General features: G+C 37.8%; 1 pseudogene; it reads left to right on the forward strand.

Annotated features, from left to right (window-relative positions):
• The first annotated feature begins 19,188 nt into the window (after positions 1 to 19,188).
• LOC130844329 (ferritin light chain-like) lies at positions 19,189 to 20,404 on the forward strand (annotated as a pseudogene).
• The last annotated feature ends 6,502 nt before the right edge of the window (positions 20,405 to 26,906 follow it).

Genomic DNA, 26,906 nt, shown 5'->3' on the forward strand with positions numbered 1-26,906 from the left:
TAAAATATTCGTCCTTAATTCTGAAGTCTTCTTTCTAAAGCTCTAAAATGTGGTGGATCCTTGAAAATGTTGCTCTTTGCTGGTTTTAATTTTGTAGAGAATTAAAACCACAGCTACTCTAAAAGACAATAAGTTACATTGGATAAGGAAAGTGTACTTTTATAGCTAGATTTACAGGGATGGAAGACGACTTAGTATGTTTTAAGATACTCATGATCCATTCTCGTGAAAGTCCGGGGAAGAAGGGGAAGAGAGTTAATAAAATACCAAGCGATTCTGACAAATTAAGTTAACCAAGATGTAGCTGATTAAAGTTACTACTTCAATAAGCCACACATATCCAACTCAAGTCTTTTATTTTTCTGAGAAGGGATCCCAGTGAACTGAGTCCCATGTTCAGTAATTCCACATTCATTGGTTTAGTCTTTAAAAACTTACGTTGCTGGAAGAAGAACCACTGCCCGTCAGTCCTAAATGATGTTTAGCTATCAAGCACATTTGAAATAAATTTGTTACTTTGCCTGATCTCAGTTTAATACATTCCAAGGGGGGAAAGTACACAAAAATTTATGGTGTCTCCATCATCCACACGAAAGTATGCAATAAATTACATATTATTTGGCCATGAAATTAACAAGCCATAGAAACCACACCATTAGCAATGTATACAGCAGTAAACAGCAGGCAATGATAATGATATAAAACAAAACAGACTGTGCATGTTGCACAGCTGCCAATAAAGCAATCACTGAACGCATCCATATGCATCTACAGTAGGTAAGCTCTTTGAGGGCAATTGCTACGAATTCTACATACCTGTCAGGATATTATAGCCCCGCTTCTGTGGCCTTTGTTCAAAGACGTTGACAAAGGGTTACTGTGGGTAAATTCAGACCTTTTCTCAATACAGAATTTGGTCAACATGCACTCTGAACAGCAAAATTCTCACTGCTTTCAATTTTTCTACACTAATTGCCACCTCAACAAATACAGTATTAAGTATAATGGATTACAAGAAGTTAGAAAGGAAAGATGGAAGAGAAGAAGGAAGGTAGAAAAAAGATGAGTATGGAGTACTTCAACATTTATGTAAAGAGTGGACCCAAAACTAACTTGAAGTTACCCTACACTTTAGCATATGCTACAGAACCTTAAATGAAAAAGAAAAAAGAAAAAAAAAAAAAACAGCAAGGGAAACTCAGAAAGATTCTTCATGTTTTCCCTTTACTGCATATACACGCCCATCTTAAATAATCTATATGTTTATATCCAATAAAAGAGCACTTTTTTGCAAAGCTATTTGGGTTCTATCAGAGAGCATGTAAAGGTCAGACAACTCAACTTTAACAGAGCTAGCCTTCAGGTGAATAACTGGTTATTTCAGGTTGTGAACATTTGAATTTTCCAGAAATGTTCCCAAAAAATGAAAACTAAAAGAGTACTGAGATAGCATCCTTTAGCAGTTTTATACTATCAAAGTATTTGAAGGAAGAATATCCTTGTGAATTATCAACACAATGATTCCAAGCAGGTCAATTTATGCTGAGAAAATTACATAACGAAACCCACTTCAACTCCATTATACTGACAATAATCGATCTTGTTCGTCTAAGCAAAGTTTAAAATACTGAGCCAAGAACAGACAGTGACAATGCCAGAGACTCAGATGTGCCTGTAGGTGCCTTTAGACAAAATCAGCCACTCAGGCTAAAGTCCTGGTCTAAAACATCCCAATGTGAATGAATCTCAAAGAGCATATGCTGAGCAAGTGAAGCCAGATCAAAAGGGCAGCTACTATATTATTCAACTTACATGAAATTATAAAATCACCTAAATTAATCCCTAAAGATAGAAAAGAGATCAGTGGTTGCCTTGGGGTGGGAGATAGGGAGATTTTTGCAAAAGGCTGGGAGGAAACTTTCTAGGGTTTTAGAACTGTTATCTATCATTTATGGGGGTGGTAGTTATATAAACATATACATTAATTAAAAGTCACTGAATTGTTGACTAAAAATACATGCATTTTATTATATGTAAATGATACCTTAATAAGGTTGATTACAAAATGAACTAAAAACAAAACAAAGCAAAACAAAAACCTCTCAATACCTCAAAGAAAATATGTTGTTTTCTTCCAGGGTACCAGATGAGAAATGAGGCATTGGTCCTCTCTACCCTTAGATTATCCCTAGAATTAGCTAGTCTATTTTAAAGTGCTTGAGTTCCCTATCAGAAAAACCCCATGTTTAACTACCTTGATTTCTTCTCTGCCTCTTCTCCCAACACAGTGTAGTCAAGTTTATGGAAGGAAAACCAGCTTTTTCCAATACTGTATCATCACATATTCTTTCCAAAGCTATTGCTTATGGAATAAAATTTGGCTACAGTTTATAAAAATCTAGTTTTTTGAGGCTTACAAATCTTAGCAGTTAAACTATTGTCTCCATTGGAATTTGGAAACAAAATTTTGAAAATGAATAGCTGAGATTTGACATTTTTTATTTTTGTGATTTTCTCTTCCCTTGAGAAAGGGTAAGTGTGAAAGTGAGTAGGAATGAGAAACACATACACAAAGAAGAAAAAACATTATCTTGTTACATTTGCATGGTTATAATTTATAGGAGGCCCTTTTCAACAATTATCTATTATCAGAATCAATAGAATACAATCTCCATGAAGGCCAGGCCAGGATATTTGTCTTTTAGTTTTGTTCACTTTGTTTTTCTGATGAATCTTCAGTGCCTAGAACAGTGCCTGGCAAGAGAAAGTGATAAATTTTTGTTGAATGACTAATGATAAGTTCTGCTGGTCAATATGTATTTCAGACTGTCATTGATCTGTGCTTTCTACAAGAGAGCTTGGAAAGGAATCTTCGAGGTTTTTTTTTTAAGTACAGGGATTATCATAATCAATACATCCTTTCTCTGAAATGGACCTACAACTCCAAATGGATTGTTTCCCCTAACTTCACGGTCATTTCCAATAGAAAAGCCATTCCTTTCAGCAGATTACACTACCAACCACATTCATGGATGTGTTACTTGATGATCTTTGTAATACTCGATCAGTTGATCATTTCCTTGTGCCTCTTCACTTTAACTTAAACCTGGGTTTTCACTAATGACCTGACATTTCCTTCTCTATCATTTGGTTGTGGGCCTCTTCTCCAACTCTCATTTCACTCTGGAACTAAAGGACGACTCACACCATCCTGCTTTTTAGTGATACCTCAAGGTCATTACCATATTGTGATCACCCTGAAGAATAATCAAACAATTGTTTTTTCAGAGCCATCTGACAGTTTGTAGCTCTAAAAATTAACTAAGGATCACATCTGTCAAAAATATCTTAGTTTAAGACTGTCATAACACAGCAGCAGTAACTCCAAGTCATTTACGACAGTTAGTGTGGGCATCACCTCCTTCGGGAGGACCCTTTGCCATACAATACTCTTTCCCTGTCAGGTAATAAGGAAGCATGCCGTGGAAAGCTAACTTTTGTGGAAGGAAATACTTGGCTTCAAGAAGGCTTGAAGTTCACGCATTTTTCTTGATTTAGATTCCCCGTTAATTAATTTATCCACAAAGAGGTAATTATCAGAATTACATAAGCAATTAAGGAGATGCTACTCGACATTCTTTCAGCTTGTTGACCTTTCCCACTTTATTTCATGTGGCTATCTGAAACATCAGTGATTTACACGCTTTTTTTTTTTTTTAACAGATTTGCATGTGTGTCCCCATGACGAAATCATCATTGAAATCATCATAAAGAATAAAATCATTTAAGTAGATCTCTTAAGAAGTGGAGTCTACTAAAGTCCTAGAAAATGTGAAAGCACTAATATTTATGGACAACTTTACACTCTAAAATTTACTCCAAATTTTGATCTCTACTTTGCCTAGGGGTTTTTCAAATTTTCTACCATGATCTCTACTTTGCCTAGGAGTTTTTCAAATTTTCTACCATGATGATCTGTTAGTTTTATATTATATACTAAATGCATTAAATCATATAATCTTGTGTTATTCACTGCAGTTTTTAAACTATTCCTTTCCTTGTCCTCAGCAGATATGTCACAGATTAGTACATAAGCAAAGACTTTCAACATAACAGTACTTTATAGTGACAAGAACTATACTGAGCTACCTCTATCCTAAGACAATGGACAACTATAAAAGCACTAGGAATTCCTAAGCCCTAGGAATAGAGAGAAGATCAAGGGGTCATATATATATATATATATATATTCCAAGTTACAAAACACTTATCAACCAAAACTCAAAAAGAGCATACAAACTTGCACTGAAAATAAGCATGTAAACGTTCATAAATAAACCACAATATAACTTGCTTCACATAATATATTGACTGTAATGTCCTGGACCTCTCCCATCCTTAGGTAGCCGGAAATTACAACAAAATAATACTTTTCACCTTTGAAAGCCATGCCATCTCTCATACCAACCACCCCTTTGCTTCCTTAGAGAGAACAGGAAATTAACCTGAATATCACGCAAAAGAATATAGCATTACTGATGTAGAATCTTTGTTTAAAGACAATAACTCCAATAGCAGAGGGAACTTTACCAGTTCAGATAACCTCTATTTTGCAGATTTCATGCTAAATCATAAAATGCCATATTACATCTGAAGTTTTTTTTCAATCGTCCATTTTATAAAATGGACTAACAAAGCAATAAATACTGAGGAACATTTTGGCTCCCCTATCCTAAGCCATTCTGATTATGCCTGGGTGATGATGGGGACATCACTGGAACCACCAGAGGACTGGCTGAAATACCAGTGCTCTGGCCAGCGTATAAATTAGAAATTAAACAGAATCCAATTTTATTTTGTTGCTAAGTAATTCCTATGAGGCCTTTGGGATGTCAATAAAAAGTCCTATGATGTATCATCTTTATCCATACGATGGGGAACAATGCCAATCCCCGTCATTAATACTTTCACAATCTGACACTGAAAATCCAGTGTAGGGCATAGGACCTACAAATAGGATATGAATCACACACATCCGCTCATGCAGACAATCCACAAATACTTGTTTTTAAGTCTACTATATGCCAATAATGTACTGGGCTCTAAGATGCTAAACCACGCTAAATGCTGAAACAGACATACTCAGTTCTGGCCCCCCTGGAACTTATTACCCAGAGAAATGCCCTCATTGTAAATGGTCAGGTCTCAGGCAATGCTATTATCATCAGCAGGTGACCAAATGATACAGCTTGCTTTCTAAACAGGCTCCACACTCTGCCACATGCTTTCAATATTTTTGCTTTCCTTCAAGGAACATAATCCGGTGGTCAATTTCTCCTAGTTAGTGAGGTTTGGGGAAAATTTACCCAGCGAAAAATTCCTTGTGGCCTCACTCTTTCACTACACTCTCCTCTGTGCTCTTGAACTAAAGAGACCTGGATTAAAGTCACTTGCTCTAATCCTATTATTTTAAAATATGGCTTCTCCTGCTTTGAGAATTTCTTCTGGACCAACAGGGTGGCAAAGCAGCACTGAAGGAGAAGCAGGTAAATTTCAAAATGACAGCTCTAAAAATATCCACTCTCCTTTTGTTCTCCTCCCATCCCTTTGCTCTGAACACCTCTGCCCTGATGCATTGCCTTTACCCTTCTCTAATGACTGCTCCAAAAGGGTTTCCAAGAGCAGGGAGTATTTATGGTTTCATTTGCTCCTGAGTCCTTGGTTGAAAAGGATGGTTCCTGATTCTTACTAATTCCACACTCACATCGTTAACACAAAAGTCATTTTTTAAAAAATATTTTCCTCAGCTTCATATTTCTTCTGGGCCAACACTGAAAGAATATTTTCAAAGAAACAATATCCTCTCCCCATTGTCCTTCTGAGTTTCACATTCCTACCTCTAGTCTCATTTTCAACCCTTATTAAGGAATGCATCACAAAAATACAAGAAAGTCCTTTGTGCTTTCCCTGTACCAGCCAATTATTCTAATTTGTTCTGTCTCCAAAGAACAGAATGCGAAATCAACACAAAGGCTGATTATGCGATCTCTTCCAAGGGAAAGATCTGAGAGCCATCTATTTACTAATGAAGCTCAGTGTGTATTACTGGTTGACTGAAGCAATCATCAGGAATTCTCATCCCTTAAATTAGTGTTTTCCACCAGATGCACATCTTTCATTTCAGATCTTATATCTTTTAAGTTCAGGATATAGCCAGACAAAAGAAAAGAAAAAAAGGTAACGAACACAACATTTTTAAGTAATAACACAGTAATATAGCTATCATCCTTCCCTGAGGAATTCAGCCTACTTTATGGACACAATTTAGTACAAACTCATAAGAAAGCTAACAAAACCCAAAACCACTTCACAAGAGCCTAGAGAGGTAAAGGTCAAAAATGATTATTGCCAGGCCCAGCAGACAATGGCACCTGCCAGAAAGAGCATAGGACAGGAAACCCTGGAAGCCTGTGTTCCAGTTTCAGTTATTCCTGTAAGCATTAGTACGATCTGAGTGAACTCAGCCTGCCCCGCTTTTTCCATTTATAAAAACCTACATCATCCACTCAGGAGAAAGAAATACCAGATCTGAAAGGTTGCAGATCTCTTTAGGAAAGAAGGAAAACAAAAATCATGCTTTCTAACCAAAATGGAATAATTCAGCCAATGGAGACTTAATAAAAATCTGCCATAAAGCAACTGCTTTCTTGAAATCTATCTTTTGTGGTATATTTATTGGGTTAAGGAATGTAAGGAAATCATAATTAGTTGCCAGTTGTTCCAGAAATCAAGGTCATTAAGTTCACATTCCACCTTTGACCTTGACCCAGGCTTACAGAGATGTAAGATGTCTCAATACCTGATATTCATTATACACGTGAGAAACAAGATATGCAGACAGATCCTCATATAAATATCCCATATGTAGCGGTTTAAATACAGGGTCTCAAACTCTTTGCCCTTCTTCCCATCCAGATGTGGGCATTTCCCCTTTAATTTGGGCAGGCTTTCCATGGCTTCAAACAATAGAACAGGGGCCAGTAAATTATGGCTGGTGGGCCATATCTAGGCCTCTACCTGCTTTTATAAATAAAGCTTTATTGGAACACATCCATGTTCACTAGTATATGTACTGTTTATGGCTGTTTTCACATCACAGCAGCAGGGTTGAGTGGTTGCAACAGAAACTGTATGGCTTGTAAAGCCTAAAATATTGACTGATATTTTATGGAAAAAGATCTCCAACTCCTGCAACAGAATGCAAGGAAAGTGATGCCACGTTATATCTAAGACTAGGTCATAAAAGTCATGCAGCTTTTGCATGATTCTCTTAGAATGCTTGAACTCTGGACACTCATTCTTGGGATACCCTATCTTGAATCCTAACTACCATGTTATGAGAAGCCCAAGCCACATGGGCAGCTGCCGGGATCAACTCGGCGACTCGAGGTGAGTGACGGGTGCCGCAAGCTTGAAGAACACACAGACACAGACTGAAGAGAAAGATGGGACCGGGGGACTCAAGACCTCTAGGATCAAGAGCCTCGCTGATTGATCCCACGTTGCTTTTATTGAGTTCTCGGCATAGCCTAAGGGTCTAACACTCCCAGGTTAATCCCATAAACAATCAAAGGCCTCACATGACTGGGGGCAATGATCTTTGTTTGCCTCCTGGGTCCTGATTTGAGCTGGGTGTGGAGAGCAAAGCAGCCCTGGGGGCAGGAGACCTCTCTCAAAAGGATTAAGGGTCTGTGCCCCACCCGTGTTGGCCCCTCTGCGACTGTGCCTGTCTTAGGTTGTTCCTCCCTTGAGGAATCTTACCCGTCTCTGGCTAACCAGTCATCCTCCAGGGCCAAACACAGTGATATAAGGAAGGCTCTATGCACCACCCCTGTTGGCCCCTCTGCCGCTGTGCCTGTCTTAGGTTGTTCCTCCTCTGAGGAATCTTACCCGTCTTTGGCTAACCAGCCATCCCTCAGGACCAAACAGGGTGATATTAGTCTCCACGCCCCGCACCCTCAGCTCCTCCACTGCTCAAGCAGGACATTCTGAATCCCATCGCTCGGCCCACATACTTCAACATTTTCAATGTTTCAAAAAGGTTCCAGAATGTCTTCCCACAGGCAGCCATCTGTAGGCACTCCAGTCAACAGTCCTTGTTGGGCTCCGTCTTCAAGTCATTCCATCTCAAGTGCCAGACGTGAATTAAAATTATCTAGATGATTCCAGCCCTAGCCATTTGAATCCTCATGAGCTGAGGTTTTAGACATCAGTCACGGAGTAGAGACAAGCCATCTCCTCTGTGCACTGTCTGAATTGCTGACCCACAGAATCTGTGCACATATTAAAATTTTTGTTGACACACCACTAAGTTTGGACTTCTTTATCATGTCGCAATAGATAACTGTAGCACTGTGTCTGTACATAGGAGATCTACATTTCACAGAGCACATATTCAGATGTGAATGTTGACTACTCAATTTCTGTTATAAGAATCTATACACACATACAGATACAAAATGTTTACATATATGTAAATATTATACCTATATAAACTAATCTATATTATCCATTATATGAGGGGCCCTTGATAAGAGCTAACATTTTCTTCAGTATTTATTATGTTCCAAGAACTGATAAATTCTTGTATTGCATAAATTTTCTCTTTTAACCCTCACAACAACTCCCTGAGAGAAGTAATATTATCTCTATTTTATAGGTGAGAAAACTGAGGCAGAAACAGATAACATGCTCAAGTGTACTCAAAAAGTAAATTTTAGAGTCAAGATTTGAAATCAAGCAGCCAAGTTTTAGATCCCTTACTCTTAGTCACCAAGCTATGTACTGAGGAAGGGGATGAAAGCTGAAGCCATTATCTCGTGTTCAAAAAGTTAGACAGGAACTTAGCAGGCATGGTTGAAAGTAGACAGGACCTGGGAGTCGTAAATCCAGAGCTCAAGTTTTGCGATGAATTCTCCTCTCACCTAGATACAGGTTGTTTTTAGAAAATGAAGACGAGTACTACACGTTTTGATTGGTAATCATTTTCTTAAGTGCAGGCATTAACAAAGAACAAAATTTTACCAAGGAGTTATTTTGCAATGACACAAATTATTGACTCAAGATCAAATCTTTATTAAGTCTCCACTGGATCAGAAGTCTTTTCCACTCTTAACTTTGTTTAATCCTTTTTCTGTATACTTTTGGCCAAAGCTCAAAGCCTAATTTAAACTTGGAAATAAAATAATTAAATGGTCATAACACAGCAATTCCAATGCCCACTGAAATGGAGGCTCTAAATAATTTTTCAGATAATTTAGGCAATTAAAGATATTTACATCATAGATGCAAAGACAGAAGTTATTTGTGTAATGAAGTCAATGGTTAAACAAAAAGTTTCTGGCCAAGTACATTTGTTTAAATATGAACACTAAGTTCTACCCCTGTGCTGAAACCCAGTGACAGGCTGCATACAGCTTCTAAAGTGATATTTCAGTGCCCTGGGTCAAGTTCATCCCATAAAAAGTGGTATTATTAGCAGTACTAGAAGACAGAGTGTGACTGTCTTCTTGGGGACATAGATGAAGACCCCCAAGATAGACAATATCAAGGACAAATTATGTGGAAAAAGATTATCTCAGTCCTTGGAACAGGTCATCCAGGATAGAACAAGAAATAGATTTGTTATCAAGTATATGAAGCCAGAGCCAGTAAGGTAAGAGGGTTGGATGGTTAAAATAGACAGGTTTTAAGAATCACGGTCAGGGAGCAGTGTGGATTGGAAAGACCTGACAAGAAATATTCCTGCATCCTCAAACAATCCTCCCCAAGTTGGCTATTGCAAGGGTGAGCATTTAAGAGATCTTTGTTAATCTCATGTCCTCCTTAGGTCAATCTAACCCAATGTGGGTGAATTCTTCTCCTCAGTGCTATCAGAAATCAGATGGTATCCTAAGGCAAGGGTAAGCAAACTTCTGTAAAGGGTCAGATAGTAAATATCTGGGTTTTGTGGACCATATATCTCTGATGCAACTACCCAACTCTGCTTTTGTAGCACAGAAACAGTCACGTACAATATACTAATGAATGGATGTGGCTGTGTTCAAGTAAAACTTTATTTACAAAGCCAAGAGTCAAGCAAGATTTGATCAGTAGGCCACGGTTTACTGACCCCAGTTCTGGGTCAGTATCACAGTTGAATGAGTCATGAGACCTTAAGTTAAAGTTTCCATTGTACTACTTTCTACCTGGGTGAACTTGGGTTCATCCTTTTATATGGGCCACTATAATAGTCAAGGTTCTCCAGAGAAACAGAACCAACAGCATGTGTATATGATGTGCCCTCTGTGTGTGTGTGTGTGTGTGTGTGTGTGTGTGTGTGTGTGTGTGTGTGTGTGTGTGTGTAGAGAGAGAGAGAGGGAGAGAGACTGATTTTAAACAATTGGTTCACATAATTATAGAGGCTTGGTAAACTCAAAATCTGCAGATTAGGCAGTCTAGAGACCCTAGGAAGAGTTGCAGTTCAATTTATGTAAGTCTTCTAGCCACATTCCTTCTTGCAAGAGGGAGGACAGTCTTTGTTTTATTAAGAGCTTCAACTGATTGGATAAGGCCCACCCATATTATGGAGGATAATCTGCTTTACTCAAAGTCCACCAATTTAAATGTAAATCTCACTCAAAAATGCCATCACAGAAATAATTCAGAATAATGTTTGGCCAAATAACTGGGCATGGTGGGCCAGACAAACTGACATGGAAAATTAGCCATCTCAGCCATAGTTTCATCATCTTTTAGTGAGAAATTTGATTTACCAGAGCTATTTTGATACCTTTCCAGAGATAACCTTCTATCCTTAATTTTTTACACAGTGGGTAGCAGAGGGAAAGAGCCCATTTGCCCAGTCAGATGACACCTGAAAGAATAAAATTCTGTCTTCTCTCTCCAACCCACTAGGATGAATGCCCAAAATACATCACTTATATCTGTTTTAGCTAACATACGATAGGTCTGGAAGTGACCTATGCTCCCACTAAGTCCCATGAAATGCTGTTTCATTAAGGGGGGACTATATTTGCTAAGGTTAGAAGCAAAAGAGTATGGTGTCTGAAAAGCTGCCCAAGGATACAAGTTCATCCAACCGGGACAAGGAGAGAGAATGGGTACCCAAAGGTGTGCGTGCTGAGCCAACACTAATTCCACAGCATACGGTTGTAATTCAAGGAGCCAAACTGCTGGGTTTTTTCCCTTTTTCCCTCCAAATTGGGCCAAATTAAGCATATTGGCAAAGGAAGAGCATTAGTCATCGCAGACAAATTCCTTTTTAGAGCTGATTTTTCAAATGATGTAACTCAGTGTAGAGACAATGTGTTGGCTCAAAAACCCATAAACTAGAGCCTTTCATTCCAGGCCCCTCCTCAATTATGCATGATAGGTAGGAATTTGGCATCATTAGTTTTCGAAATCTCCCCAGGTGATTATAATATGCAACCAGGGTTGAGAACTACCAACATATCCAATTCTAGAGATGCAGAGAGAATTTAAATTGAACTTCAGTTAAACGGTAAAACAAGCTGACTCTACTGGCTGGAGCTAGTCAAGGGCTATGGATTTAGTGGGATGAGAAGATAAAGAACACCAGGGAGTAAATCAAATGCTTTGCACCTCTGCTTAGTTAATTGTTACTCAGATAATTCAGACAATTTCACAGCACCTGAATCCTGAAATTTCTTAGTTCTGTTAAAAAAAAAAAAAGTAACTCTTCAACTAAATGAACTCTGAGAATTACGTAAATCATAAAAAAAAGAAATCTTATTATTTTCTGAACTAGTTGCTTTCATATATACTATTTCACTTTCATGATATAAACTATATATCTTTGTTTCCATTTTATATTTGAGCAAAGTAAGGCTTAAAAAAGCTCAGTAACTTTCTCTAGGCCACTTATTAAGGGTGTGGTAGGCAGAATAATGGCTCCTAAAAAACGCCCTCATCCTAATCCCCAGAACCTGTTAATACGTTACCTTACATGGCACAAAGGACTTTGCAGATACTTGACTAAAGTTACAGACCTTGAAATAAAAAGATTATCCTGGATTATCTCACAGAATAAATCTAATTGCATGAGCAGAAAACCATTCCCAAGTAGAGAAAGAGAGAGATGTCCTAATAGAAGCAGGATCAGAGAGATGCAACATTTCAGGTTTGGAAGGTGGAGAAAGGGGATTCTGAGTCAAGAACTACAAGTGACCTCTGGAAGCTGGTAAAGTCCAGGAAACAGATTCACCCCTAAGAGCCTCCAGAAAAGAATGTAATTCTCCCAACACTTCTACTTTACCCAATTGAGACCAATGTTAGACTTGTAAGATAAGAAATTTATGTTGTTTTGAGTCGCTAAATTTGTGGTAAATTGTATGAAAACAATTGAAAAAAAATACAGAGGTCCTACAAGAGCTAGTCTATATATTTAAGCATTTCTAAATTGTAATTTAAACTTCTGATTGACAGTAGCAGCAGCTTCAATGGGGTCCCACCACACAGCTGAGGCAAAAAGCCTAACACAAAGCAGTGACAGTAACAGGTCACTGCCCCTCACTTGGGTAAAGGGGAACTTGATCTACTGTAGCAGCAGCATAGCTTGAATAGGAACCCATCCTCCTGTCCCACATCCATCAACACTAGTCTAATCTGCTAGCATCTGCTGTGCTAACAGCCCAACATATATAAACCCTTCAACTCAGCAGCATTAAGTGATCCAGGCTCAGTATTTCCTGAAACTCATATCAAATGGCACTGGTAAGTACAGATATCACCTACTGTTACACAAAACAAAACAAAAATCAGAAGACTGGGAATTTCAGAAAAGGAGAACAATGGAATGGGTGAAAAAATTGGGGTAAATATAATAGACTATCATTCACCTCATGAGTTTCTTAAATTCTATATGATGGTTAAAGCAAAAATTATGATACCATCTGGTGAGGTTCTCAATGTATGTAAAGGAAATACTAAAGAAAATCATACTTTAAAAATGGGAAAGATTAAGAGACCTAAATGGAAATAAAGTTTTGAAACTTCACTTGAAGCAATAAAACACTGATTGCAGCAGGCTATAAGTTACATACGTATAGTGTAATGCCAAAAGCAACCACCAAGAAAACTGTACAAAACAATGTACTCAAATGATTATAAATTAAAATGGAATTATTTAAAAATGTTTGACCCACAGGAAGGCAAAATAAGAGAAACATAGCATTGAGAAACAAAGATAAAAAACAGAAAACAAAAAATAAAATAGTAGACCAAATCTTTAACATAGCAATAATTACATTAAATGTAAATAAACAACCAAGTCAAAGACAGATTGGGAGAGTAAAAAATAGCAAGCACGATCCAACTATATACCATCTGTATAAGAAACTTACTTTAAACATCATGATATAGGTAGTTCAAAGTAAAAGGATGAAAAACATAGCTTGTGAACAATAATCAGAGAAAGCAGGAATGGCTATATTAATATCAGGTAAAGTAGAATCCAGACCAAAGGAAATTATTAGGGGCAAAGAGGGTCATTACATAAAGATAACAGGATTAATCCACCTCGATGGTCTAGTGACACTAAATGTGTGTGCATCAAACAACAGAACTTCAAAATACATGAAGCAAACACTGAAAGAGCTAAAAAGAGAAAATTTTAAATCCACAATTATTATTTGAGACTTCAACACAGCAATTTATAGAATTACCAGAGAGAAAATCAGCAAGGATATGGAAGAACCGGAAAACATCAATCAACAGGATATAACTGACATTTAGAGAACACATTCAATAAGAGCAGAATACATATTCAAGTGTCCAGGGAACATTCACTCAGAGACCATATACTGGATGATAAAAATACATTAGCAGATTTAAAAGAATCAAAATCACATAGAGTATGTTCTCTAGTCATAATGGAATCAGACTAGAAATCGATAACATAAAGACAACAGGAAAATACCCAATCATATGAAAACTAAACAACACAATTCCAAATAACCCATGAGTCAAAAAGGAAGTCTCAAGGAAAATTTTTTAAATGCACAGAATAAAAGAAAATGAAGATATAGCAGATGAAAGTTTGTGGAATGAAGCTAAAGCAATGCTAAAAAGAAAGTTTATAGAACTAAATCGGGAAAAAGGAAATATTTCAAAGCAATAATCGAATTTTCCATATCAAAATACTAAAAGAGGAAGAGAAAAAAAACCTATTGAACAAGCAGAAAGAAATAATAAAGACAAAACAGAAATCTATGAAACTGAAAACAGGAAAATAAGGGGAAAAAAATCAATACAACAAAAGGCTGGTTCTTTGAAATAAACAATAAACTGATAAAGACAAAAAGAGAGAGGACCTAAATCACAAATATCAGAAATGCAGTCAGGGATATCATGATATATCCTGCAGGATAATAAGAGGCAAGTTATTATGAATCAGTCTACACTATAAACGCAAAAATGTTGACGAAAATGAACCAACGCTTCTAAATCCAAAACTACCATTACTCAGCCAAGATGAAACAGATAATCTCAATTTTCCTGTAACCATTAGAAACACTGAATTTTTCATTTAAAAACTCCCAAAAGAAATATCCAGGCTTAGATGTTTCACTTTTACTCAAGACTTAAAGAATTAACACCAATTTTACATGAATTTATAAGAAATAGAAGTAGAGGGAACAGTTCCTAATTAATTTTATGAGGCCAGTATTACCTTGATACCAAAACCAGAGACAGTAAAGAAAGAAGAAAATTATAGACTAATATTTTTTATGAAATTAGCTGTAAAAATCCTCAGCCAAATATCAGCAAATTAAATTCAGAAATATATAAAAAGAATAATATACCATGACCAAGTGGTATTTATTCCAGTTATGCAAAGTTGGTTAAATATTTGAAAATCAAACAATGTAATCCACCATATCCAATAGATTAAGGGGGAAAAGTCATGTGATCATATCCACTAATGCAGAGAAGGCATCTGACAAAATCCAATTCCATTCATGATATTTTTGGAAAAAGAAGAAAAAAACCTCCAAACTTGGAATAGAAAAGAAACATACTGAAACTCATAAAGATGATCTACAAACAACCTACACCAACATTATATTTAATTGTGAAAGACTGGATGCTGGACCTCCCTGGTGGCACAGTGGTTATTAAGAATCTGCCTGCCAATGCAGGGCATATGGGTTCGAGCCCTGGTCTGGGAAGATCCCACGTGCCGTGGAGCAACTAAGCCTGTGCACCACAACTACTGAGCCTGTGTGCCACAACTACTAGCCTACCCACCTAGAGCTCATGCTCCACAAGAAAAGCCACTGCAAGGAGAAGCCTGCACACTGCAATGAAGAGCAGCTTCCACTCTCAGCAACTAGAGAAAGCCCATACACAGCAATGGAGACCCAAAGCAGCCAAATTAATTAATTTTTTAAAAAAAAGATGGAATGTCTTCTCTGCGAGATCAGAAAGAAGACAATGATGTCTGCTCTCACTACTTTTATTAAACATATTACAGTACTGGAGGTTTTAGTCAGAAAATAAAGCAAAAGTAAATAAATACATAAATTTAGAAGTTAAATTTTTAAAAAATTTATTTAAAAGATGAAAGCACAATTCCTATTTTGTTGAATAAGAAGGAATATATCCTAGTGAATGCTGAATAGGAATATATCCTATTACATTGAATGAGGAAAAATAAAACTATCTGCAGATGAGATGAGAATCTAAATGGAGAAAGTACCAAAGAATCCACAAAAAGCTTGAGAATAGTTTGTAAATGTTTTAGAGTACAAGATCAACACAATTTTATCAATTTTATTATTATATATTAATAACAAACATGTAGAAGCCTAAATAAAAATGTGATGCCATTTCCAACTGATCTAAATAAAATACTAAAATATAAGCCTAATAAAGACATTTATAGTATCCCTATGCTGAAAATTACAAAATGCTGATGAAGGAAATTTTAAAAGTCCCAAACAAATGGAGAGACATACCTTGTTCATGGATTAGAAAACACAACATAATAAAGATGTCAATTCTCCCCAAGTTAATAGGCTTAACAAAATTATTCTTAAAATACTCTCAAGGTTTTTGTGCATACAGACGGGCTTATATGCTAAGAAGACGCTAAAGGATAGGTAAAACAATTTTATAAAAGAAGATTAAAATGGGAGGAATTAATCTACCCAATTTCAAGATTCTGCAGTAATGATGGAGTGTAAATATACAGATCAATGGAACAGAACAGAGAACCCAGAAATAGCCCCACATAAATATATTTAACTTATTTTTGACAGCAATGCAAAAGCTATCAAGCAAGAAAAGACCATTTTCAAAAAAATGGTGCTGAAACAATTGGACATTCCTCAACAACAAAAAATGAACCTTGACCTAAACCTCCACACCTTATACAAAAATTAAATCAAAGTGGATCCTAACTTTAAACGCAAAAGCAGGAAATTTTTAGAAAAAAATATAGGAGAGAATCTTTGGCATTGAGAACTAGGTGAATAATTCTTAGACTTGATACCAAAAGTATGATCAATAAAAGCAAAAACTGATAAATTGGATCTCATCAAAATGAGATAAAAATGCTTCATAGAAGATCCTTTTAAGTGGATGAAAATTCAAATTACACACTGGGAAAACATATTTGAAGATCCCATATGAGACAAATGACTTGCACCTATAGTATACAAAGAACTCTCAAAACTCAACTTACAAAAAATCTAATTAGAAAACAGAAGACAGCAACAGACATTTCATGGAAAAAGAATATACACATGGCAAATGAGGGCATGAAAAGATGTTCAACATCATTAGCCATTAGGGAAATGCAAATTAAGACCATAATGAGATATTAGAGAATAACTAAAATTAGAGTATAGTGACAACATCATGCTGGCGCGTATGTGGAAAAACTGCATCACATCTCTGGTGGGAATATAAAATAGTTTAGCCACTCTAAGAAACAGCTTGACAGTATCTTTTTACCCTAAAAGTAGATTCACCCTACAACCCAGCAATTGAACTCTTGAGCACTTACCTCAAAGAAACAAAGACTTAATTCAGTTCCTGCAAAAACTTTCATATAAATGTTCATGGCGGTTTTATTTGTAATAGCAGAAAACTGGCAACTTACCCAAATGTTTTTCAACGGGTGAATGTTTTAACAAATTGTGATAAAATCTTATGATAGCATACTACTTAGCAACAAAAAGGAACAAACTATTAATATATGCAAAAAATGAAATGAACTTCAAGGGAATGATGCTGAGTGAAAAATTTTAACAAAGCCAATCTCCGAAGATTAAGTAACTCAGGATTATGTTTATACATCACTCTTAAAACTGTGGTGATGGAGAATAGATTCTAGTTGCCAAGGGTTAGAGATGGCGGTAGAAGGTGCAGGGGGAAACTCTGTGAGCTTTTCGTGGTCCCAGTACAAATAACACAGCAATCTTGGTTTTAATCCCTAAAGATTTTTAAAAACAATTCCTAAAAAAGGTGTCCAGATATTTAGCAACGGCAGCAGATTAGAGGTATAGCTTCCCAAAATCACAACTTCAGAAGAGACCATACTAATTTGATGCATATATTAGTTTTAAAAAGGCCAGTCACGGGACTTCCCTGGTGGTGCAGTGGTTAGGAATCCACCTGCCAATGCAGGGGACACAGGTTTGAGCCCTGCTCCAAGAAGATCCCACATGCTGGAGAGCTACTAAGCCTGTGCACCACAACTATTGAGCCTGCTCTCTAGAGCCCGTGAGCCGCAACTATTGAGCCTGTGTGCCGCAACTACCGAAGCCCACGAGCCTAGAGCCCGTGCTCTGCAACAAGAGAAGCCAACACAATGAGAAACCTGCGCAACAACGAAGAGTAGCCCCCACTCGCCACAACTAGAGAAAGCCTGTGCACAGCAACGAAGTCCCAATGCAGCCAAAAATAAATAAACAAAATTATTAAAAAAAAGAAAAAAAAGGCCAGTCACAATACTTACATGGTACACACCTTAACCAAATTATTGTGGGTATCCAGCTATACCAGATAAACTAACAGGATTTTCTGTACATTCAACCTTATTTAAGACAGTAAATCTTATAAGAAAGTTAAGAAAATGAAACAAAAACCATAAACTTCAACTACAGTTGGATCTTCTCATAGGAAGATGAGGTTAAAATAAGTAGCAGCAGTCCAAAAGCTTAAGCTCATTAGAATTGTCTGAAGAGCTTTTTAAAAATCCTCACACCCAGGATGCATCCTAGACCAATAAAATCATTTTAAAGCTCCTCAGACAACGCCAGTGTCTAGTCAGAATTGAGAACCAGCAAACTAAGCAGAAGGGGCTGTTTCTACAAAGATTTCTTAATAAGTCCTTTCACCCAATCAGATTTACCTTCCCCCAAAGAGGGTAAAGAAGGCTAGATGCTATCCATACTTGCTTAGCTTTAATTAGCACTTGTGACTTGCCCAAAACCTGTGTCATGTTTCCCCTAAATTTCATGTTATTCCCTAAGTTTTTCAAACCCAGGGCTAAGGGGTCTTCTAGGATGAGATTATAAGTGCTCACACAGGGGAAGTCCCTGCCAAACCAGGACAGCGGTCACTCTACATTGAAACGTAAAACATCCTAAATAACCCTGCCACTGCTCCCAGATACTAGTCTCTGCCAACCAGTGGAGAAAAGGCAGTCTCCATTACCACCACGGCAAATGCTGCTGTACTTGCTTAGCTAGTCTAAATCTTTTCCAGGTGCCACTCCCCTTCACCCGGTGGTCGATGCTTTGGTCCTCTCCCAAAGCAGATATTTTCTAGCTTTAAGGTGAATGAAAATCACCTGGAGGGATTGTTATCCCAGAGATCGCTGAGCCCAATCTGAGCTGCTGATTCCACAGGGTTGGGACAGGGCCCTAAAACGTGAACGTCTAACACATTATCAGGGGTGCTGGTAAAGCTGGTCAGGTTGCTACCAAACGCAAGTTCACGTGCCTGAAGCACACCGAGGCCAAGCAAACCTAAAACGTCAGAGTCTGGCGCGGAGAAAGGTTTATTGCAGGGCCGAGCAAGGAGAGGGGCGGCTCGGGCTCCAAAAAACATCCCGAGCTCCCCAAAGGGTTTCGGCAAAGCATTTTTAAAGGCCACATGAGGGACGGCGTCCCAGGGTATGTGATAAACTCGTGCACAATTCTCTGATTGGTTGAGGTAACATGACAATTAACATTATCAATCCTCAGGCACCAGAAGATCGGGGGCTACGTGCTCAGGAGCATTAAGCAGTTAATTTCTTCCATTTGGCGGTGGTTTTAGCATCTGAAAACTCAGGAAATATGCATGAGATACTATTCTCTGAGTGCTTCAGAGAGGAACTACCACGGCAGGGGATATGGGGGAGAGGTCTGTCCCAGTAAGGCCCCATAGGGTCTGCTTGGTTACAAGGGGACCATACTTTGAGAACCACTGTTCTAGTGGCTCCTGTGTTAAGGCAATGGAAGAATCCCTTCCCAGATCTGGATTCTAGCATCGCCAACTATTTTGGTGGGGGGAAGGGTAAGCTTTGCCCTTGGTTGCACTTCTTGTTCATTTATATCAAAGCCTATTTGAGGCAGTGTGCTCAAGGGTCCTGTAGATCTATTTCTGGCTTCAACAGTGTTTGGACGGAACAGACCCAAGGACACCCCTTGCTCCAGCCTCGGACCACCCTCCAACCTTTTTTCCAGTCGCAGCCTTTGGAATGAGCCACTCAGCTATCCTCGGCCTCTGAGACCTGCTAACACCATTTTTTGAGCTTAGCTCCTTATTACTGATCCACTACAAGCTCCCAGATTCGTCGGAATTACTTCACCAAAGTGAAGGCCGCTGTCCCCTACCTGTTCAACTGGCATCTACGGACACTCACCTGTCTCTGGGCTTCTATTTCGACCACGACAATGGGACGCTGGAGGGCGTGGGCCACTTTTTTTCGCCAGCTGGCCAAGGAGAAGCGTGAGGGCGCCCGGAGTCTCTTGAAAATGCAAAACCAGTGCTGCGGCCGCGCCCTCCCCCAGGACGTGCGGAAGCCTTCTCAGGACGAGTGGGGTAAGACCCAGGACGCTGTGGAGGCCGCCATCCTCAGGGAGAAGCACCTGAACCGGGCGCTTTTGCGTCTGCGGGCCCTGCGTTGTGCCGCGCGGGCTCGCGCCTCTGTGACCTCCTGGAGAGCCGCTTCCTGGAGGAGCCGCTGCAACTCAGCAAGAAGATGGGCGACCACCTGACCAACCTCCGCAGGCTGGCTGGTCCGCAGGCGGGGCTGGGCGAGAATCTCTCTGAAAAGCTGACCCTCAAGCACGACCAAGAGCCTCTGAAGCCCAGCAGCCTGTGAAGAGCTCCTGTGGAGTCACAGGTTCTGCCTGCAGCCCCATGGAGCTTTTTAACCCTGGAGCCCTCTCCCAAGCCTTGGACCAAATGGAAACAATAAAGCTTTCCTCAGGAAAAAAAAAAAGAAAGTAAGAAAAAGAAAAGGGAAAAAAAAAAGTCTATTTGAAACACAAACAGAATAAAGAGAAAAAAAGAAATATATGTATATCTATATTCATATATATTCATGTCCTTTTAACATATGAATTGCTTCCACTTTATCTGTGTGAAATGTTTGTTCCCCTTATTGGGCTGGTTCTCAGACTCTGCTGCTCATTTGAATTACCTAAAAAGCTTTTAAAAAAAAAAAAAAACACTGGTGCCTGGGTCCCAGCCCCAGAGCTTTTGATTTCATAGGTCTAGGGAGGAGCCTGGGCTCCGGGAGTTTGCAGAGCTCCCCAGGTGATTCTCATGTGCAGCAAATTTGTGAACTGCCTCTTGGCCTCAATCCAGCTAATGATCAGCTATTAAATCTAAGACACATGGGCTAGTGCTTGAGCTCTGTTGCTAGGTGTATTCCACTTTCTACCTCCTGGAAGATTTGTACCAGGGAAAATGATTGACAGTTGTGTTACTTCTCTGGAATGGATTGAAATTTCCAATTAGCTTGAACAGGGGAGGGAGAAGGGGTGAATGCAATAATGTGTATCATTTACCTATTGCTCAATGTGAATGGCTGGAAGCTTTTGCAATTGAGGTCTGCTTGACTCCTCATGTTAATGGTAATGCTTGTCCCCCTAATGCAGCTATAAACTTCATAAGCCCATAGGTAGACAGCATCACGAAGTATTCACCCTTCTCCACTGGCCCACTCTCAAGCTCCACTCCCAAGCTCCACTCCCCTGCCCCAATACACAAATGTACATCAATGCGCTTGAGAGCAAAATAAACATATTGACCTTCAATTCTTCTCCTTTGCAGTTTCCCTCTTAACAGGAGATGTCAGCATTTAGTGCAAGGACAAATGCTTGCCTCTTGGTGAGTAATGTAGACAATGCCTCCAAGAGACAAATAGCCCTTAGGGAGGGAGAAAAAGTCTTTCAAAAAGGTTGCTGCCCAGAGGAGGCATTTTCAGTCATCTCAGCTTAGAGGTCAAATATCCAAAATAAAAACAGTTAAAATGAAGAAAGGAAGGAAGGAAAGAAGGAAATATAACTTTATCTTATTGTAATAAGGCAATTTCCCTTAAAAAAAATCTTAAACCTTAAACACTCTTTCCTAATCAAAATATCATCTTTAGACTATTCCTCTTATTTCCTATATTATTCATGATGTCTAATTCTTTAAATAGCACATGGCTGGAAACAGAAGCTAACCTCTAGTCCAGTGTGAATTAAATCTTCTTTTTCTAGGACCCATTTTCAATGTACAATTTGGGGTTTGCCAACATAATTATTTTCTCCGAAATAAGTTGCAGTGTCTTGCCTTTTTAATATATAGTTATACAACATATTATTAACTCAATATCATCAATATAGTTAATATAGTCAATATAGTTAATACAACTATAACACACATGATATGATGTCACTGGTGATTTTCTTCATCCATGTAATTTTTAAATTTGACAGTATATTTTTTATATTCTAATAAGCTGAGTATTACGTTTGCAAGGATAGAAAAATAAAATAAATCCATAATACTCGTGTGTGGTTTGCCCCTGGGATGGATTACCATAATGGAGGGATATTTAAGCCTTTCCCCAAGTCATTAAAAACCTCCAGCAAGCAGCCCCTGGTCCTCTCCAGGGGGTGGGGGGAAAGGATCTTTAATCATAATAATCTTGGGGGTAGAAATCTTGGAAATAAGACATCTGCTTCTGTGCCTTGTTGTTTTGCAAAATAGCAATGATTGCTTTAGCAGCTTCTACTGCCATATGTGTACAATAAGTAAATGAACACAAAATTGAACGAACACATAAAAGAAGGATAAACCCACCCAGCTTAACAAATCCACTCCCTCACCTGCTGTGCCCTGAAACATGAAAAAAATAATCACTCGATCATCAGGATTAATAAAATAACTGACTCTTCACAATGTTGACAGGAGGTATAAGGATAATTTGTCTGATGTGGGGACCAACAGCTTAACTGCTCAATTCTTAACCCTGCCCTCTTCCACTGCTTTTCTCCTAATCAGGGAATAAAAATTACCTACACATTTGCCTTAGAAGAAACCAAAAGTCAGTAGTCCAAACATTTTCTAAAATTTTGTTTTCTGTCCAGTTGGAAATGAAATACATGATTGAATTTTCTTCATCATTCATATAGTCAATGTGGAAAAGATTAGGGTTATGAATTTCACTGTAGTAAGATCAGAAATTTTTAAGTTGGTCTTCCCAATCCACTCATAAGTAACCAATATTGTATACAATGCTGAAATCTTAGAGACTGAGTTTGATATTTAAAAAGTTCTGAAAACATTAGCTAATCTCTCATCATATCTCTGCCTCAAATATGGATAATATTAAAATTCCTTAATATTTATCAATGAATGTTAATTCTCACTGCTACAGCAAAGTTATATTACTGATAAAAATATGTCTTATTTTGGATTTAGCAAAACAGGATGGAAGTAGAAGATTTTTATATGCTAACTATGGTGATAATTAAATGTGTAAAAGAAAGAAAAGAAGTTTCCTATATTTTTGGTCATTCTAAAATGTAATTTATACTCTCTGCTTCGCTAGCCTTTAGCTTCTCATGTGTTTCCACTCTAATGACACGGCTACAAGCACAGGCAATAAATCCAAGAAGACCCAGGTTCAAGTTCATGGTTACTACTTATTACCTATGTGACCTTGGGCAAGTTATTTAACCAATCTAGGCCTTCATTTCCTCCTTTATAAAATAATGCTCATAGAAATCACCAGCCTCACATATCTATCATAACAGTTAAGTAAAAGAATGAATTAAAATTGCTTAGTATAGGGCCAATCATATAGTAAGCAACCAAAACTGTTGCCTGACACAATTATTATATCCTTCCCAATAGACTTCTTTTTGCAATTTTTTGCTCCCTTTAATATCTTTCTTCTTCAGTGTCACCTATGTCCCTGCATTCACCTAGTTCCTCTTGCTTTCCTGTTAAAAAACTACCTTCTGCCTATTTCTGGTGACTCATCATTCCTTTTATAACCCTTCTTTCTTACTGCCTCTCAACAGCCATACATACAAGGCATATTTACTTAGAAGCTAATGAAACAACTTCAGGATTTCACAACTCCATGGGTTCCTTTTTAGATACTAGAATCCTAGAAATCAGTTCATGTAATCATGTGGTTTTGCAAAATTTTAAACATGAGATATTTTGACTTCGATCAAATAAGACCAGCGTCTCTTTCTTTTCTAATTTTCCCTCTATCATATTCCCCTATGTTGGGTCATATTGGAATGGCCACAGGCCTTTTTGAAATCTGGCTAAGGAGAAGGTTTATTTGAGGCTATTATGTGATTTTCAGACACTACCATATGTAATTGGCTATATACATCCCATTATAGGAATGACTTCTAGTACTCCTACTCCCTACTCTACTGACTTAACTAGCACAAGACACAGAAGCATAAGAACAAAAACCATCTTACAATATGGCCATGTCCTACATTTCACAGCTCTCAAAGCATGAGCATTTGAAGAAGAAAAAAGAACTGAAAAGTATAAAGCCAGAAGCTATTCTGTGGAAAATTATTTCAATCATCAGGCATACCAAAGATAAGTCAAAAATTCAGTTCTCATCAATGCTTAGTCAAAACAGAAATTTTCTTCGTCAAGAATATACTCCATCAATAACAGAGTGTGTGTGTGTGTGTGTGTGTGTGTGTGTAATGGAATTGTGTGAAAGAGTATTTTATCAGAATTCCTGTAATGCACAAACCTATAGCAGTACTGAAATCACTAATGCATTTATAGTAGTAAATATTTATGAGGAAATAATCCATAGAGATTTTCTCACATTTAACAATGAAAATTAATGTGACATTATCAATAATAAATTGTGAAGCTGAAATAAACTTTTCTAAAATATTAATTACTAAAAGCAAATTCTAATCAACCATGTTAAAAGAAATCTGTCTATAAACTACATATTTATTTCTTAAAATTTTATTTCTAAAATACATAAACTGTCATATGAGGAGGCAGTTAAAGAATATACAGCTAAAATACTGGGGGAAAGTTTTATAGAGATATATCTGGCAGTAGTTAATTTTTAAATGTTATTTTTTTAGATTTTGTGATACCGATAATGTTGATATTTGGCAGCATTTTAAAACCTGTAATTTGAAGATTTGCTACTTCCAGGCAGGATGAAATATTTTGAAGCAAAACAAGATTTCCACTGAGAAAAAAAAAAAAAAAGTCAAATAAAATAGCCAGTATTCAATCAAAAAGTTCTAGACATACCAAGAGATACAATTATATGACTAAAATTCTAGGAGAAGAACAGGTAATACAAAATATTTATATAAGATATTATATATCTTTATCAAGAAAAGACCAAAATCATAAGAATTAATATTATATTTTATTTGTATATTTATTTACATATATTCATATTTATATATATAGAATTTAAAGCGCTAGTTAAGACAGTGACAATAGCAGTAGCAGTGGGAGTGAAAAGAAATGGTTACCTTGAAGCATATTTTGTCAGTAAAAGTCCAAGATCAAATGTTTCATTGCATACATGGGATGGATAGAAAAAGTGGGAAAAATCAAAGGTAACCTTAGAGGTTCTAGTGAAGATGGGGTTGCCATCACCCAACCCAAGATATTGCCATCATCCCCAAGGTCTAGGAGACTCAAAGGGAAGGTCATGGTCAGAGGAAAAGATAATTGGTGAGAAAGTAAAACTCCCAGTCTCCCCATCTCCTTATTCCAGCTTTGTTTTTCTGCTTATATACATAGCAGCATTTCATTCAAGGGGAAAGTCATTGATCTGATTGGTCAAATTAAATAACATAGTTCAAGGCATATTTACAGTGGATAGTTCCTCCACAACTTAGAAGGTCATGCTCACAATCTCCCTCCTCATACACGCTGGAACACACTGGCCATTCCACCAAAGTTTCCACTCCACACAGTGGACCAGAGATGACATTAACCCAGAATTGAGAGCTGAGCATGAGATGGTGTCAGCCCCACTTAGAACTCTGGCATGGGTTATACCCCACCCCAGCTTTATGGAGAGTTCTGCATGGAATCCCGGGAGTAAACTCAGCCAAAATAATGTTATTCTGTTTCATTTGGTTTTCTTCCTTGCTTAAACTGTCCCTGGCCACTCAAACAAACTTTCAGGCATTCCTGGACCACTCACTAACTTGAATCCATTTAATGTCATCCAGATTGCCAAGAAAATTACTAACAATAAGGAGGGAAATTTGGAACATGGTAAGTTTTAGATGCCTGAAATATATAGGTAATTGAACCCAGTAAGTAGCAAATTATTTGGATCTCAAATATGCCAGTAGAATAGCAGAGGATGCTCAATTTAATGCAATTCTCTTACTGGAGACACACGTAAATTGTGGGTGAATTTTGAAAAAGTTAAAAGCACATAGCTGAGATGAAAAGAAAGGAACACCTGCATGTTTCAGAAAGTAATAGAGAAATTAAATCCAGGGAAATAAGAGCAGACTGATGTCTGTGGATTCTGTTCCTTGGTATAGGCCTTATGAAAATAGGGGCTAGAGCTAGAAATCTAACATTACCACTAGGCCAGGAATTTAGACTCAGGATCGAGGAGTATTGAGAAGCTGGTACATATATCCTACAAAAATTTCGTGAGGAACTGCTTAGTCCATTAAAAGGACCAGGCGAAGTGATGAGGAAGATTGACACCTATTTAAAAGCTTCAAGTAGAAAAAACATCAACACCTCTGAAAAGCAGGCCTGTCCTTCCCAGAGTTGTGATGGCCAGGTTGTCATTAACCTACAAGGCCCTGTATGAATCAGAAACTGCAAGGTGAGTAATTCAAAGAAAATCAGATGTGGGGGCGGGGGGTGAAGGGGAAGCTGAGACGAAGTGAGAGAGTAGCACAGACATATATATACTACCAACTGTAAAGTAGATAGCCAGTGGGAAGTTGTATAACAAAGGGAGTTCAACTCATGGATGGAAGATGCCTTAGAGGACTGGGACGGGGAGGGTGGGGGGGACTCGAGGGAGGGTGGGGGGGGAGTCAAGGGAGGGAGGGAATATGGGGATATGTGTATAAAAACAGATGATTGAACTTGGTGTACCCCCCCCAAAAATAATAAATAAATAAAATTAAAAAAAAAAAAAGAAAATCAGATGCAGGATGGATGTGCCAATAAATCCTAGGACCCCATCAGAAACAAAATTAAAATCACTCTAAAGAGAAATTTTAACAAACCAGAGCAGATAATATCCTAACCAGAAGAATAATAATTCTGAGGAATTTACTTTAGTTGTTTAAATAATATTCAACATATTTCCATGGCCAGGC

Source organism: Hippopotamus amphibius, chromosome 2 (assembly GCF_030028045.1).
Source record: "Hippopotamus amphibius kiboko isolate mHipAmp2 chromosome 2, mHipAmp2.hap2, whole genome shotgun sequence".
NCBI lineage: Eukaryota > Metazoa > Chordata > Mammalia > Artiodactyla > Hippopotamidae > Hippopotamus > Hippopotamus amphibius.